The following is a 16,835-nucleotide window of genomic DNA, read 5'->3' on the forward strand; positions in this document are numbered from 1 at the left end:
TGTTTCCCCCATGCACACGCTTATCACATGGTAACTTGGTGCTTGGAGAATATACACTGAAGATACACAGCTTAAATGCACTATCCTTTGTAAAGATGTCTCTAATCATGCTTATGTGTATAAATGCACTCCTCCATTGTTTAATTACTATGGTACTAATGATGCCATGAAAAGTCTCTTTGTTTCAGCTGATGAGACAGGGCACGCACATATCGGAAAGTACTTTGGTTTAATATAAAGAAAATTTCACAGAATTTTCAGAGTTGGAAGGGACCTCTAGAGATCATCTAGTCCAACTCCCCGGCTAAAGCAGGATTGCCTAGAGCACATCACTCAGGACTGCATCCAGGCGAGTCTTGAAAGTCTTCAGAGAAGGGGACTCCACAACCTCCCTGGGCAGCCTGTTCCAGTGCTCTGTCACCCTCACCATAGAGAAGTTTTTTTTCATATTTGATTGGAACTTCCTGTGTTCCAGCTTGTGCCTGTTACCCCTCTTCCTGTTACTGGGAACCCCTGAAAAGAGTCTGGCTCCATCCTCCTTAAACCCACCTTTTAGATACTTGTAAACATTAATAAGGTCTCCCCTCAGCCTTCTCTTCTCCAGGCTAAAGAGTCCCAGCTCTCTCAGCCTTTCTTCCTAAGGGAGGTGCTCCAATCCCTCAATCATCTTTGTTGCCCTACACTGGACTCTCTCCAGTAGTTCCCTGTCTCTCTTGAACTGGGGAGCTCAGAGCTGGACACAGTATTCCAGTTGTGGCCTCACCAGTGCAGAGTAGAGGGGTAGAATGACCTCCCTTGATCTGCTGGCCACACTCTTCCCTGTGCAGCCCAGAATTCCGTTGGCCTTCTTGGCGACAGGGGCACATTGCTTGCTCATGGATAATTTACTGTCTACCAAGACCCCCAGATCCTTTTCTTCAGAGCTGCTTTCCAGCAGGTCCACCCCTAACCTGTACAGATGCCTGACATTCTTCCTCCCCAGGTGCAGGACCCTACACTTGTTCTTGTTGAACCTCATTAGGTTCTTCTCTGCCCAGCTCTCCAGCCTGTCTAGGTCACGCTGGATGGCAGCACGGCCCTCTGGGGTGTCAGCCGCCCCACCCAGTTTGGTATCATCAGCGAACCTGCTGAGCATACACTCTGTCCCCTCGTCCAGGTTGTTGATGAATACGTTAAACAATACCAGTCCAAGTATTGACCCCTGGGGGACACCACTGGTTACAGGCCTCCAACTCGACCCTACTCCATTAATCACAACCCTCTGAGTCCTGTCACACAGCCAGCTCTCAATCCACCTCACTGTCCCCTCGTCTAGTCCACACTTCCTCAGTTTTCTAAAGAGGATGTTATGAGAGACAGTGTCAAAAGCCTTGCTGAAGTCAAGGTAGATGACATCTGCTGCTCTGCCCTCATCTAGCCAACCATTTATAACATCATAGAAGGCTATGAGGTTGGTCAAGCACGATTTACCCTTGGTAAATCCATGTTGACCACTTCCAATAACTTGCTGCTCTTGAACGTGCTTGGATATGACATCCAGAACGAGTCTCTCCATTACCTTCCCAGAGATGGAGGGGAGACTAACTGGTCTGTAGTTCCCTGGGTCCTCTTTCCTGCCCTTTTTGAAGACTGGAGCAATATTGGCCTTCCTCCAGACCTCAGGCACCTCTCCTGTCCTCCATGACCTTTCAAAGATGATGGAGAGTGGCCAAGCAATAACATCTGCCAGCTCTCTCAACACTTGCAGGTGCATCTCATCAGGGCCCATGGACTTATGGATGTCCAGATTGGCCAAGTGGTCTCTAACCCGATCTTCCTCTACTGGGGAAAACTCTTCCTCTCTCCAGACCTTCCCCCTTGCCTCCAGGGCTTGGGATTCATGAGGGACAGCTTTAGCAGTGAAGACTGAAGAAAAGAAGGCATTCAGTAGCTCTGCCTTCTCTCTGTCTTCCACCACTAGGGTGCTCAGCTCATTCATTAGTGGGCCTACATTTTCCCTAGTCTTCCTTTTTCTATATCAATAGAAAATTTCAATACAAATAGCTTCACCACATCTTGGTATTTTTCATAACTAGCCAACCCCCTTTTCCAAAGATCATAAACTTTCTTTTTTTTCCTGAGGTCCAGCCAAAACTCTCTGTTTAGCCAGGCTTGTCTTCTTCCCTGTCTGCTTGTTTTTTGGGAGATACTAGCTTTCTGTATGCTTATTGTGCACACCTCAGTATTCCTATTTTTCTGGTTGGCATTTATGTGGAAAGAAAATGGATTAATTATTGTCCTGAGCTGAACAAAACTCAGGCTGTGCGAAATCAAGAAAACAACAAAAAAAACCAAAACCAAACCAATGAACATTAGTACAAATGGTATATAAGCATCCTACTGTTCCTAATAAAGGACATCTGGCCAGATATTCTATTTTATTATGTGTCTGTCAGGACACAGCAAGGGACAGGATGCTGGGGAACCAGAGTTGGACACAGCTGGGCAGGTCCACAACAATAAGCCAGGTCCAAGGCTGAGCCAGGAAGCCAGTCACAGGCTGGAGCCCAGCTTGGTGGGGCCCATGGCCTGTTAGGGCAGGGTTGTGGGGAGCTGGAGACTAGCCCTACTGCAGCATCACTGGAATAGGGGCTGATGGCCCTGGGGATCTGACATAGTGTCCTGGGCCATGGCAGGTGGGGGGACACCCCGAGGGATGGTCATAGCTGGTGGTGCCCTCAGGGCTGTGGCAGTAACTGTGTTTTGTGAGGATTTCTGAGGAGATCTAAAGAAACGTTCTTCTACAAACAGAGTTCTGCAAACGTAGGCACGTGGCTCAGGAGGGGCTGAGCTGCTGGGTAGCGACTCAGTCAAGCCGTTCCTTGATAAGACTCACAAAGCCCAAGGCCCAGCCTGCAGAACTCAGGTGTTTCTGGGTTCAGGTCACTCTTAAGCGGAGTCCTGAGAAGCGCGTCCTTTAGTCTGCCGATGTCAAAGGAGCATCTGTGGTCCAGCTCAGAGACCAGCGTGCTCATGGGTGACCACTTCTGGATGCCCACCTGGAAGCCTCAAGGACCTGGCTCATGGTACTTATACCTGCAACCAGCACCAACAGAAGCTGTGATGCACACAAATTAAGTGCTAATATAATTCAAACTGCTCTGTAAAAACTGGGTCATAGGTATTTTTCAGATTGGCAGTTCAAGTTAAAGGACACTTGGGGATGAGTTTCAGTTGCCCATGTGTATTTAATGGTCTTTAAAATATCCAAGGCCTGAACCACAAGTCCAGACAGGCATACATGGGGTTTTTTTTACCCTAATGTGGATGCCTTAGATTCTTCTGAATGCCTGTGTTCGGGAAACAGAACCACATCCTTAATATCCTCTCTGCTTTAGGAATTTATCTGTAAAATGGAGACAACAAATTATTGCAAAGGTTTCTTATAAAAATTCATGTTTCTGAAGCTTTCAGGTAGTTTAGTGTTTAAGGTAACAAATACTTATGAAGACTCTAGTAATTTCTTCCTCAGTGTTTTAAATTAAATTTACCACAGAGTAACACATTCAATGGAGAGAAAGATAAAATATTGAAGATATGCCTATTCAGCTTCTGGATTACAGGTCATAGTCTGCCCAGAGGAGGATTCATTAACCTAACCCATTTAGTCTATGAAACTGATGGACTTCTATTTAAAGTCAAGTTATACTCTTTATGTTTAAGATTTCACATAGAATTTTGTTTAAGGAGTTTCTTTTTCTGCCATAATATACCTTTTAATTTAAAAAGTAACATTAAGAAGTTCAAATTCACTTTAAACTGCTTCAAATAATGTGTTCAAAGGGCTGTAAAATAACTTTCATTTTTCACTTTTGCTGAGTGGCAGGAAGACATATTTAGACTAAGATGAAGTCAGGTGTTTACAATACCTCAGGTGTTTTCAATAGCTTAATGAGAGTGGCACAAGCTGTTGGGAAAAAATAAATAAATAAAAGCCTACACTATGAGGCAGTGAGGTGTTCCAATTTTTTTTTTCCTGATCTTGATGAAAATTCAGTTATTTATTACTTATGCACTCCAAGAAGAGACTGAGTAGAAGAACTAGTCTGAACATACACAGATTGGTACTAGTAGTTCATCAAACAGTAGGGTGAAAGATTTTGATGTAGAAAAATAATGTCTTTGTGACTGGGATTTTTTGAGTGACCTCCATTTACAGAGAATACTTTTGCCCAGCCCTTTCCCCTGAAAAAATGATTAGTGTGCTCAGTTGCTCTCAGTTCCTTTCCATTTCATTACAGTGTAGCTGGAGACAGACCACCTGCAGAGACACTAATTCAATCTAGGCAAATGTTTCAAAGCAGAGTGACAGAATTGTGGCTGAATTATGCCTCTGCAGAGACAGAGTCCTACCAAGAGTGCTGAGGAGAAGTAACAACTGAATGCAATGCACGGGCCAGAGGCAGTAAGACTATGCAACTCGGGTTTCTGCCAAAAGTGCCTGAGGGATTTGGCTGAAAGGTGGCCCCAACTACACTGTTCAAAAAGAAAAAGGGATGTGGATCTTTTCAGCTCACACAGAGTATGTGTCGCTGGACTGGGCTAAGTTTATTTTATTAAAAAAAAAAAAAGTGTGAGGAAGACCTTAGAGGAAGAAATGTTTGTACAGAGCAGAAGATGGAGGAGGCATGGGTAGAACAGCAAACCAGGCCAAAGAGCAGGCCAGGCTACTTCTGCAACTTACTTTTTTCTCTTTTGAAGCCTATTACCATTGGGATAAAATAACAAGGAGAGGTCATATCTGTTTTTTGGGACGCCATAATGCTGTACTTATCCACGCTTACTTTTCTACCACTGTAGAAAATGCTGCAAAAATGACAGGAGATGAGTTAAATACATAAAGGCAGAGAGAACCCAATTTATACTCTGCAAGAAAAACTGCAACACTTCCAAAAGGATTTGGGAAATTAAATCTGTTAGACTATGCTATGTAATCCAGTCGTTAGAGACACAGATTTGCAAGGTAGAATTCACAGGAGGGATTTCACATCTACTGCCAAAGAATCCCTGCAAAAGATGGTTTCACAAAGACACAGCAGAGTGTCTACTTTTGGGATAAAAAAAAAGGAACTGTTCAGGCTTTTGAGAAGAGTACTTGGGATTTGAGCCTGCACAATCACACAAATTTACTAGCGAATCCTTCTCTGAGCAGGTTAGTCACAAGTGGTGGCTAGCAATTAGAAAAGAAAGACATCACTGTACTAGTATCTGAGCAACCAGCAGAAACAGTAAGTGCTCAACAGGAGACACCGGGAAGCAGTTGGTCAATAACAAAACCAAATTCAGTCAAAACCAGAACTTTTATGGGGGTTCTCAGTGCAACACTTCTGGAGACATTAGAGTCTGGGACCCCTGGTTACTCTCTTAATATGTCTGGCTGTCTTGTGCTACCTGGTAGCCCAAGGTGCTGAGAGTGAGTCTTGTCCTTGTATCCAAAATGAGCAAATATGGCCTCACAAACTAATTCAGCCCTGGTTAAAAGGTGTGAAAGTATCTTCTGGCTGTCCTCAGATGACCTTTACTAGCTTGACAGAAAGACCTTGAGGCTCGTCCTAAAGTATTGTCTCTGCTCAACAAAATATAAAACAGATTTGAAAACCTGCAATACTGACTGATTGCTTGATTGCAATTAAATAATACAAAGCAGCACTTGTGTGCAGGCAACATGGCCCTTCAGTCTCATCCTGTTCCCAGGAGGGAGTAGGGGACACGTGGGCATGGCAAGGGCCAAAGCGAGTCTTCTGGATGCAGGCCTGGATTAGGAGAGGCCACCGGATGCGCTGCGGGCTGCAGCTCAGCCCAGAGGTGAGAGGATCCTGGGAGGGGGGGGATGGACAACACAGGACAGGCAGATTTTCAGTGGGCAAGTCAGAAACAGTATCCGACTCCTACAGACCGCTTAACCGGAGAAGATTGGATATGGTCCAGAAAAGCCCTGCTCACGCCTTTATGTAGAAACAGCCTGATAAATGAGAACGGCTGGTTTTGTTTCACTGTCTCCAGGTAACCAGAGCTGTGCTTGCTTTAGCCAAGATCATTTCACAACTTCTTCCACGAGCCCTTGCTTCACCTGTTTGTCTGCAGTACCTGCCTGTTACGGGCTGTGATTGCAAGCTCCTCATGGCAGGGGCCAGTTTTGTTTGTGGTTGTCGTACTGCGTGGTTGACGTCCCTGGATGTTCATGAAGAGTCAAAAAAAAAAATTCAAATACATTTTTCTTAAAATACTGAGTAAGCTAATTCTTCATATTCCTAGGTTTGTTTTGTGTTTGGGTTTTTTTGTTTGTTTTTTTTTTAAAAAAAAAGCCTTCATATGTAATGAAGAAAAGGCATATGAAGGTGAATGACAGTCTCAAAGTGCTGTCAGGCACTGTGAAGGCAGAAGTTTAGAAACTGCTACATAAGTGTCTTGTGGCTTCATTAAGTTGATTTGGTGTAGATGACACTGTAAAAATACTGTTTTAATGCATTTTCTGCTCTTTCAGGTCTCTTCCTGAATAACTGTCCTTCATTCAAGGAGAATCAGAGAAAAAAAAAAAAAGGCGAAGTGTCTGAAATATCAACATATAAAGCTGAATGACAATTTTTTTATTGGCCAGTGGATTTAATTGGAGATAGGTCATCCAGAGTCTTCAAGAGAACATTTTTAAGCTGGCTTTTTCCTAAGAAATTACAGTAAGATTTGTTTAGGTCACTACACTTCATGCAATCATACCAGAAACGTTCAGAAATTCATTTTCAGACGTCATCCTCCCAGTCCTTTCATAAAAGCTTGTATACAAAAGCACCTGTTTACCAGCATGAATATGGACTTCGAACTAGAATGCACAAGCAGCAAAAGAGTTTCCTCTTCTTCCTTTAAAGGGTGGAAATTTTTTTCTTCAGCCTGTATGACCATCCTTGATTAAATACATATTAAATTTAATGTTAATTCAAGAAGCTGCAAGGATTCTGAAACCAATCTTTTTAAACTGGACTTGTTGTCCAGTTCTTTTTATCATATTCTGATAAGCAGCATTTTACAGTAGTTTGCGTTCACTTAACATTCATATATTAATCGACAAAGTGCAAGGCGCTAGGGAAATTAGGTCTATGCTATGCTATATTCGTTTGGTGTTGTGCTTCTACCCTATCAGGTTTTAATATCCTGTTTGAATGTTGTTATTTGTATCCTGTTCCAGCTAGATGCCAATAAACCGCTGATCAACTAACTGATCCGTAGTTGATCTCTCCACTCTGAAAAAATTTGTAATGTAAAAGTGAAACTCTCGCAAATGGCAAAAAGAAAGGAGAACTTAAAACTAGAACTGTGTGAAATGACTAAGAAATTTCAAGTTTACACGTTTGCTGTTGTGTTTTGGCTGTGCAGAGATTTCAAAATCCTGCGTGATGTACAGATGAGATGAAACAAAAAATAAATGGCTTTGTCACAAATGAAACTACGTTTTCTTCCTGTAAAACCAAACCATGTCAAACATGGCCTGCCCACCTGCATGACACCAACGCTGCTTAAATAATATTTTTCTGTGTTCAGCATCCTCCACTGCCACACCATAACTCAGTATTTCCATTTAATCTGATTTTGCACTCCGTGATGGACTATGTCAGGTTTCCATATATTCAAATGCACCTGAAAATATCTGCTTCCTACAAGACTTCTCAGTAGCTTGCAGATAACGTAGGATACAAATATTAAAATCCTTACTGAAGTGTGTACCACCAGCATTTTATCAGAAGGCAGACTCCTTTCCCTGTGGCTCTAACATTAAGCAATGTAAGCATTTTACTTTTTGAAGCTGAGGTGTTTCTGAATATGCACAATCTGCTCTTTTAAAGCAGGACATGACACTGTTTTGGCTGATTCACTCCATTGTTGGATTGTGCACCCCTCAGGATCACACAGTGGTGAGTCAGTCATTTGTAAACAGGAGAGAAAAAAACCAAATGAATAGAGACAACCACAGGCTTCATTTTTGTGATCAAAGGCCTCAAAGAAACCATGCAAAAGGAGCGTAATTATTTACCGAACAAAACTCAAAGCACGATCTTTCCTGTACAACCTCAGCAGTGCCTGCAGCTGGCCTTGCCCACTATTGAACTAAGAAATCATTTGCACCTCAAGAAAAAATAACACACGTTTTGGATCCTCCCTTTGGGGGAAGGGGCTGAACTATGTGCAGTGCCTGCTATTCATTTTCTTCCGAGGGACTGCAGCGTGGGCATTTAAACTGTCTTTTTTCAAGGACAGAGGCACAGCTTTAGGTATATTTCATAAGCGAAAGGTAAGTAAGTATAACGTGCTTGTTTTGCAGGCCTGAGCACCGGAACAGCGCAGGACAACTTACAGTAGAGGCTTATACGCTTTCTTGCAAGCAGAATCAGTCCGAGGAGGCTATAAAAACCAACATTGCTAAGAAAGGATTTCTGCAAACACAAAGCTAATGAGACTACTTGGTATTATGTCAGACGTATAATGTTTCAGTATATTGTTTTTTGGCAGCAGTGGTTTGGTTTTCCTGGGCTCAGAGCCTAGTTTCTGTTTAATTTTCTGTAAGGTTTCATAGCAGCCTAGGCATACAGAGATGGCTTGCTTGCAAATAGCCACATATCTCAGTATACATATTGATTAGAGTTTAAACACACCCAGCAGCCTGTTGGATGGACATTGTCTGTTTACGGCATTCTCATCTGAAAAATCTCTTCTTCAAACTAATAGGAATTTTGCCTATTGAAGAACTGATAAGGTTATACACCAATAAGAAGATAAATGGGATAAAAATTAAGAAGTTAAACTTCACATATCAAAACCACATTGACTCATCATTACAACTTTGGCCTAAATCCTGTCACAATTCTGCAGTGACCTCCAAGATTTATTAGGTCCAAAGCAAGGTACCAAAATCAATAGAAGATTTTGGTTGCCAGCGGTCTTCTAGGTCCACTCGCTTCCAAACATCTTGTTTGAGGCAAAGGCTCTTTCCTGAGGCACCGCAGTTCCCAGGCAGTTCAGTTCAACTCACAAATGCATTATCTCAGACTCTACCTGCTTTTATTCAGTGTTATTCCCAAGCTAATGAGCCTCACGGAGATAATAAGCTCTTGGCAGAAAAGTTGGACTTCCTGTGGAGTCAGACAGCTCCCACTGCCCTCCCCACCTTCAGTGTTACCTTGTGTGACACAAGGCTGAACGCTCTCTGCATTTGCACACCACTACAAATCTGTGTATTTGTATTTAGCTGCAGCTTTATATGTAGCTTGAGACAGCAAGACTGAAAGCTCTACACCCAGCTTGACACCTCCTTGAAAACTGGGACAATCTTTTTTATTAAAAGAGGAATATATCCCTCAATAGTGCACTTATATACACACACATTAATCTTGTTCAAGAAGACTATTGGTTCACCAAAGGCTACAATATGTAATTAAAGTTTGGTGAGCAATGAAAAATATTTAAGTCATACCTTTAAGTGACTTTTTACTGTATCTCTATAGGCCTTGTGCTTGCTTTCTGTGAAATGTATGTTTTTGAAATTTTATTTCCAGAAAAAGTCAATGGAATGGCATATCTTTTCTTGTTCATAGCAAGCAATACATGTAAGCTTTTTGCAAGCAATATTTGTATATGTATTCAGTAACAGAGCAGAAACCACTTTCTGTCACCTTTTTGAGAAGGGCAAGGAATTAATACAATTCCCAGTTATAAAACATTAAGAAAAGATTTTTGTAATGGATATATGGATACAAGTATGTCATGGATGCAGCTGAAGACTTTTTGATCAGTTTATGGCTATTAGCAGAAGAGGGATAAAGATGCTACAAATAGGTACATCCAAACTGTGATGACACAACTAATTCTAAATCACTTAGCAGGCTGTGACTTTGGGTCTTTGCATTAAAAGTGTTTATGCATCACTTCCTTTCCTCTGCCCACCATGTCTACACAGTTGTTTTATATCATTCCTCAGAGACTGCTTTGAATGGAACTTGTTTGAATTAGGCACCACCTCTTTTCGCGTTGAGTCTCTGTTATAAGGATTGTTCTGTTATATCACTTAGGTTTGGCCAGTAGTGGCCACTAGTAATCAAGCACATCGTCCACTTTGTTATGCCCCAGTACCTTTTTTATAGCTGTTTGGTGCATCTGTGTTGTCTTAATCTCTGATTTTTCTTTTCTACGAATGAAAGTTACAGTAATTATATACGATAATAACAGAGTAGCGTGGTGGAAATGAACAAGAAAAATACCCGTTCATTTTTTCTTGCCCAAAGAGACCGCTAGGACAATTAGTAGTCTGTAAAGACTCTGTCCTATCTTCTGCACTAGCTTTCATCACACAAAGTCACCTTTAAGTTACACAGCAGAAAAGAAAATCCTTAAACTAAAACATTTGAGCATTAGTATCTCTTGCTTTGAAATGTCTTCAGTTCAGATTTTGCATATTTCTGTGACAGTAGGAGATCATTATCCTGGAGCTGCAGTCTGATCCAGAGGCTCTGTCTTGATCTTACCATCTTAGACTTTCAAAAAAAAAAAAAAAAAAAAAAAAAGCTGGACGGTTTAGTCCCTTGAATCAGGTTCTTCAGACTATTACGTCTGTAAGGTTATCTTGAAAGTCGATAAAAGATACTTCCATTAATCACATTAACGGTTTTCTAATAGACACAAGGGATTGTTTGTCACTTGAATACTTGAATATCAAAGTGGGATGTCTTTGCAGATGATGTGTTCTCATCCAAAAATTATACATGAGAGAGAAATTATTTGCTGAAGATTTTGGCATAGATTATACCAGAGAAAGACAAAATGGTTTCAATGGACTCATCTCAACCCCAAAATGGTAGACACATAAAAACTAGAGCTGTGAGTGATACAAAACATTGGGTCACTAGCAGCCAAAGGTCATTAAGCACATCATTCCCTTTATAATGTACAGTCATCAAGACCATTGAACTCACCATTACAATTAGTCCTAATTACCCCCATTGTTGACAGCCTTGGTAAAGAAACCAGAGAATGGTTTACACGTTGAGCATACCACAGGTCACTGCAGGCACGCACTGGCAAAAATCATACTTTGGTGTATTTTTCTTGCTGATGTGGTCCTGCACTTGTTCTATTGAGTGGACTTCTATTTCTATTGCACTTCCGCCAATCAATTAAAATTCAATTAAAAGTAAAAATAGAACTGCAAAAGCTCAACATCCTGTTAGCGGGAAGGTTTGTTGGCTTTTTTCCCCCTTCTCATTTCAAAACCTTAGATAAATTCAATTGGTAAAAATCCCGGGGGGAGGAATAAGAAAATGTAAGTTATTTTTGTCAAAATCTATGTACTCTCAAATTAAGCTTCACAGACTACGCTTAACTTGACAGGAGGATGAAAAAAAAAGTCTATTTTTTACTAATTTATTTGGTAATTTATTCATAAGCAGTTCCATTTTAAAAACCTCGAAATGTAAGGCATTATGGAGATAATGTGTAAAAGAATTATGTCCTTTACTAGGCACTTTCTGGATGAGGTCTAATATGTGGAACATATAAGACTTCTTATACCATCTCAAATGAAAATCCCTGTGATGCTGTCTGTAATTGTGTGATCATAATCTGAAGTAGAGCAAATCAGTTCTTTTTTCTTACCATTCAGCTTGATTATTGACCTTGCGCCTCTGACATATCTAGTACCACTGATTACAGATGCTGCTTCTTTTGACACAACACAGTGTGTGAAAAGGAATTCTTCATTTAATGTAGTAACTTAATTGTTGAACTATACACCACAACCTTGCTGACACAAATAGCAGTTCTCATATCCCCTAGCAACAATAGAATCACAGAAGATCTTTTTCCTTCTCTATTTATGTCCCTTACTTCGAATGTAAAGATATAAATTGGGTTCACTATGTGGAGTGTTGTTCATATAAATGATTTTAGCGATAAGATGACTCAGCAATAAGATGACACTTACATTAGATAATACACATTCAAATGCATGCTGTACTGATAGAAAGCAAAATTCCCAAATGGGCTGTATTTCATTCTGTCAGGTCTGGTAGTGGTTCCAGCAGGTACACCCAAAGCTGAAAAGGCTGTGGAGAAAAATATATGGAGAAAAATATCCAACAACAGTCTCTAGTTTTCAGAGAAAAGAGAAGGAGTCAGGGCTGGAACACAGGTTCAAGGTCTACCCATGAAAAAGGACTGGAAAGAGGGTTGTAGGCAAAGATGCCTACAGGGTGCTCCCAAGTCCACACATAAAATCCAATCCATTAGCCAGCATAGCAGGGGAGAGAATCAGGACCACAACTACCGCCAGGACCCAGCTCCACGTAGACCAGTGCTGGGGCAGGGATTGATGGTCCCAGGCTGGGCTGAACTGAGATCCTGGGTCGGGGGGGTGGTGGCCTCAGGAGAGGCTAGGCAAGAACAATTAGGGCTGGTAGTGCCCTCAGGGGTTAGGCATTTTTTCAGTGGCCTAGTGCAAGAGATTCAGGAAGATAGTAAAAGACCTTGCAGATGTATAACCTGTTAAGGTAAACTTAATGGTGTACAAGAGAATGTCTTTCATTTTATTAAGAGTAACAACTAGTTCCCAGCTGGGATGGCTTACAACTTCTCTGCTTTTCATAAAACATGTATTACCCAGTAAACACCCATTCTCAAAAAATATTTAAAGTGTCATATTATAATGAATTACCTCCTTTTTCATTTTAATAAAATGGTATCGGGTTTGCATGGCAAGGTTTTAGTAGTGGGGAGGCTACAGGGATGGCTTCTGTGAGAAGCTTCTAGAAGCTTCCCCCACGTCTGATAGAGCCAATGCCAGCCGGCTTGAAGACAGACCCACTTCTGTCCAAGGCTGAGCTCAACAGCAAATTTGGAAGCACCTCTGTGACAACACACTTAAGAGGACAAAAGGTTGCTGCGCAACTGCAACTGCAGATGAGGAGAGGAATGAAAATATGTGAGAGAAACAACATCTTCACTGCAGACACTGAGGTCAGTGAAGAAGGAAGGGGAGGAGGTGCTCCAGGCACCAGAGCAGAGACTCCCCTGCAGCTGGTGGTGAAGCCCATGGTGAGGCAGGCTGTCCCCCTGCATCCCATGGAGGTCCATGGTGGAACAGATAGCCACCTGCAGCCCATGGAGGACACCACACCGGAGCAGGTGGAAGGCCGAAGGAGGCTGTGACCCCACAGGAGACCCACACTGGAACAGGCTCCTGTCAGGACCTGTGGACCACTGGAGTGAGGAGCCCATGCTTAAGCAGGTTTGCTGGCAGGACTTGTGACCCCATGGGGGACCCATGCTGGAGCCCTCTGTTCCTGAAGGACTGCACCCCATGGGAAAGGGACCCACGCTGGAGCAGTTCATGAACAAATGCAGCCCGTGGGAAGGATCAATGTTGGAGAAGTTTGTGGAGAACTATCTCCCATGGGAGGGACCCCATGCTGGAGCAGGGGAAGAGAGTGAGGAGTCCTCCTCCTGAGGAGGAAGGAGTGGCTAAGACGTGTGATGGACTGACCACAACCCCCATTCCCTGTCCCCCTGTGCCACTCTCAACTTCACTGGGAGTGAAGTTAAGCTTGGGAAGAAGGGAGGGGTGGGGGGAAGGTGTTTTTAAGATTTGGTTTTCTCATTCTCCTATTCTGATTTGATTGGATTAAACTAATTTCCCCAAGTCAAGTCTGTTTTGCCTGTGATGGTAATTGGTAGGAGATCTCTCCCTGTCTTTATCCTGACCACGAGCCTTTAATTATATTTTCTCTCCTCTGTCCAGCTGAGGAGGGGGAGTGATAAAGCAGCTTTGATGGACAGCTGGTGTCCAGCCAGGGTCAACCCCACACAATTAGTCAGACAGAGAATCCACGAAGAAAAATAAATTAGCAAAAAGTAATAAAATCATGATGCCTGTGTAAAGGATTTGAAGTCAGGCTGTCTCAGAGGCTGATACTGAAGTCCAGAAGGTAGGACAATCAGTTCCTGGTGCAGTTCACCACAAGATGCCATTGAATGACAACTACAAGGTGGAGCATCTTCTCAGGTAGAACTGTTTTTTAATCAAAAAAACTGCCACACTGGTATTAACTGAATTTTATTGTTGGTGGATTTGTTTTCACCTTACATCCTTTTACACTAGGACTAAAGCATTTGGAAAGTCAACATTACTAACTTTGCTCTGCAACATCTCTTCTGAGGCAGTGAATCGAACTTCCACAGCTGTGAATAGGGCATCTTCCCCCAGAGCTAAATTCGCATAACAAAAGTAAATTAAAATAAAATATGGAGTTAATAACTTCTGTGAGGAAATATAAAAAAGTTTCCCAACAGTAAAGTAATAGTGGACATGAACAAGGAAGAGAAGACTATGGCTGGTTTGGGTACTTAGAAATCTTACTTTGTGTTTTGATTTACGCTGAAGAATTTCCTTCAGTGGTGAAGCAGATGTATTACTAGGGACTTCAGTGAAGTTGTTCCTATTGTTGCGCTGTTAATTCAGCTCCATGTAATATTTATAGCATGCCTCTGGTTTTACTGGGGGTGGTAAAAAGCCTTTGGTGGTTCTGCTGTGCCATATGTGTAATAAGTAAAGATGACTGAAACAAAGGATGTACATCAACACATTGAATTTTATCCTTTTCTGGGCTGTAGACTAGTTATCCCAAGCTTTAAAGTGACCAGTGTGATGATTATGCTTATTGATGATGTAATGGAAGAATTTACTATCTCTTCATCCAAAAGAAACTCTTCTAAGCTAAAGACAGAAAATCACTGTTTTATAAAGCAAAAAATAAAACAAGAGCAAATTATATTGTCTCCTGCTATTCTTGTTTTCCTGAATTAAAAAGGTGGTCTCCAGAATTAGGAGATAGTTCCTTTGAGTGGTGACCTCATTAGTTTTAATTCTGAAAGAGGTAGGTGATTAAAGTGACATCACCACACAAAAACACTATTGCAGTCCAAGAGCCACAGTGCTGGAACAGAGAGTCAGAAAAGCGATGCATAACATCTTGATCATTTTTAAGGTCTTTTATATGGTCCCCTGTGTTTTTAGTGCTTCCAATTGATTCCAGTGAGATTTATCATGGAGTAAGGATCTATAAAATACAGTTACCAGTATCACGGTCTAGGTACTATAGATTAAAACTTGACTGTGAGCGGACGTGTACAAATTCTCATAGATGAGAAACTGAGTGCAGTGACACTCTGCCTCCTTGTCTCACCTTTTCCACGCGGGGACCCTGTGCAAGGGCATGCCACAGTAACAGTCTTAATTTCCTGGTTTAGCAATTAGAAAGAGTCGATCATAAGATAAGGATCAATTTCTTTCAGTCAGCCGCTGAGGACAATCTACGAATTTGGGGTGTAGAAAAGTAGAACACTTGTCAAGAAGGTGATTTTTAAAATATTTATGTTTGGAAAGTGCTATTTTCTTGTGTAGAAAGCTGGAAAACTGATTTTGAAATGTATAAACACATGCATTAGATCAAGTAAGGCCAGTCTTGATCTTGTTTTCATGTGCAATAATAAACACAGCCATTCCCATCTGATTCTCTCTCTTCAGTTAAGAAAAGGTGAATACCAGCTACAGGCTTAAGAAGTGCTTTCACCTCTCAAGATGGACCTCCAAGAAGATGAGGGCTACATAAAATTGTTTCCTAACAAAAAGTTCACCAAACAAGCAAGAGATTGTGCTTCTTCTGAACATGGGAAGCCAAAAAAGAAGCCACTAAGCTGGGACTCTGCAACCATCCCTCACTAACTACCTGATCCGATTTAAAGCCTAGTTATTGCTTAGTGTTAACTTCCAGGGGAAGAAAGGCCAAGGTATCTGAAAGACAACCGCACTTTCCTGGAACCCACTGGGACACGTGACATTTAACAGCGTTGTGGGCATTTGGCACAAGGAATGCAAGGCAGAACATTTTCAGTAGTTGGATCTGAAGATCAGAAATCTCTTCCTGACCCAGAGGAGACCTGGAATAAGTCTGTCCAGCACACCAGTTAGCTGTCCCTAAAAGACTTTTAACCAAAGTGATGATAAGAAATCAGTACCAGAGAATAAGGAAATGTCAGCCACCTGAAAAAAGGAAGGAAAATAAACACTAAGTCAAACTGGAGGTGAAGCAGCGTTTTCTGCAATCCATAAGCACAGAAACAGTAGATCTCCAGAAGGAAATAAATTAGAAATTCTGATAGAGTTATTACTTGTGATAGCACATGGCATGCCTGGTTTGTTGCTTTTTTAATTAGGGCTCTAGATGGGCATTATTTTACAGAAAATAAAAAGAAAATAATTTGGAATATTTATAAAAAACATGTAAATGAATAATTCACCTCAGCCCATCAGGTTCAGCAGTGTCCACTTACCTGAAAAAGAATAGAGGTAAGAAAATGTCAAAACTTAATGCTTTTATGCAGCTTCTTCCATAATTCAGTCTACTCTTTCTTCAATGTCAAAACAAAAACATACTAGATTCTTGAACAGAAACTATGAATTGATTTCACAAGATTTTGTGGGGGTTTGGCGTATAGATTGTGATCTCCAATTTCAATAACAAGTTTCTACATTAAGTGAAATCACAACACCCGTATTAGCCCATCCAGCATAAGGCAGATTTATAATACATGTCTAGCCAGAAACCGCTCAATTATTTTGCTGGAAATGCAGCCAAGCTGAATATAATTCCACTGTTAAAAAGCATGGTTAATAAGGGTCTTTGTTTCTTCATGTATTCCACGTGCTTAGTGTTACTGTGCTCTCCTCTGCCTGGTGTAAATTGCACTTTCCCTCAAAACAG

This window comes from Chroicocephalus ridibundus, chromosome 2 (assembly GCF_963924245.1).
Source record: "Chroicocephalus ridibundus chromosome 2, bChrRid1.1, whole genome shotgun sequence".
Lineage (NCBI taxonomy): Eukaryota > Metazoa > Chordata > Aves > Charadriiformes > Laridae > Chroicocephalus > Chroicocephalus ridibundus.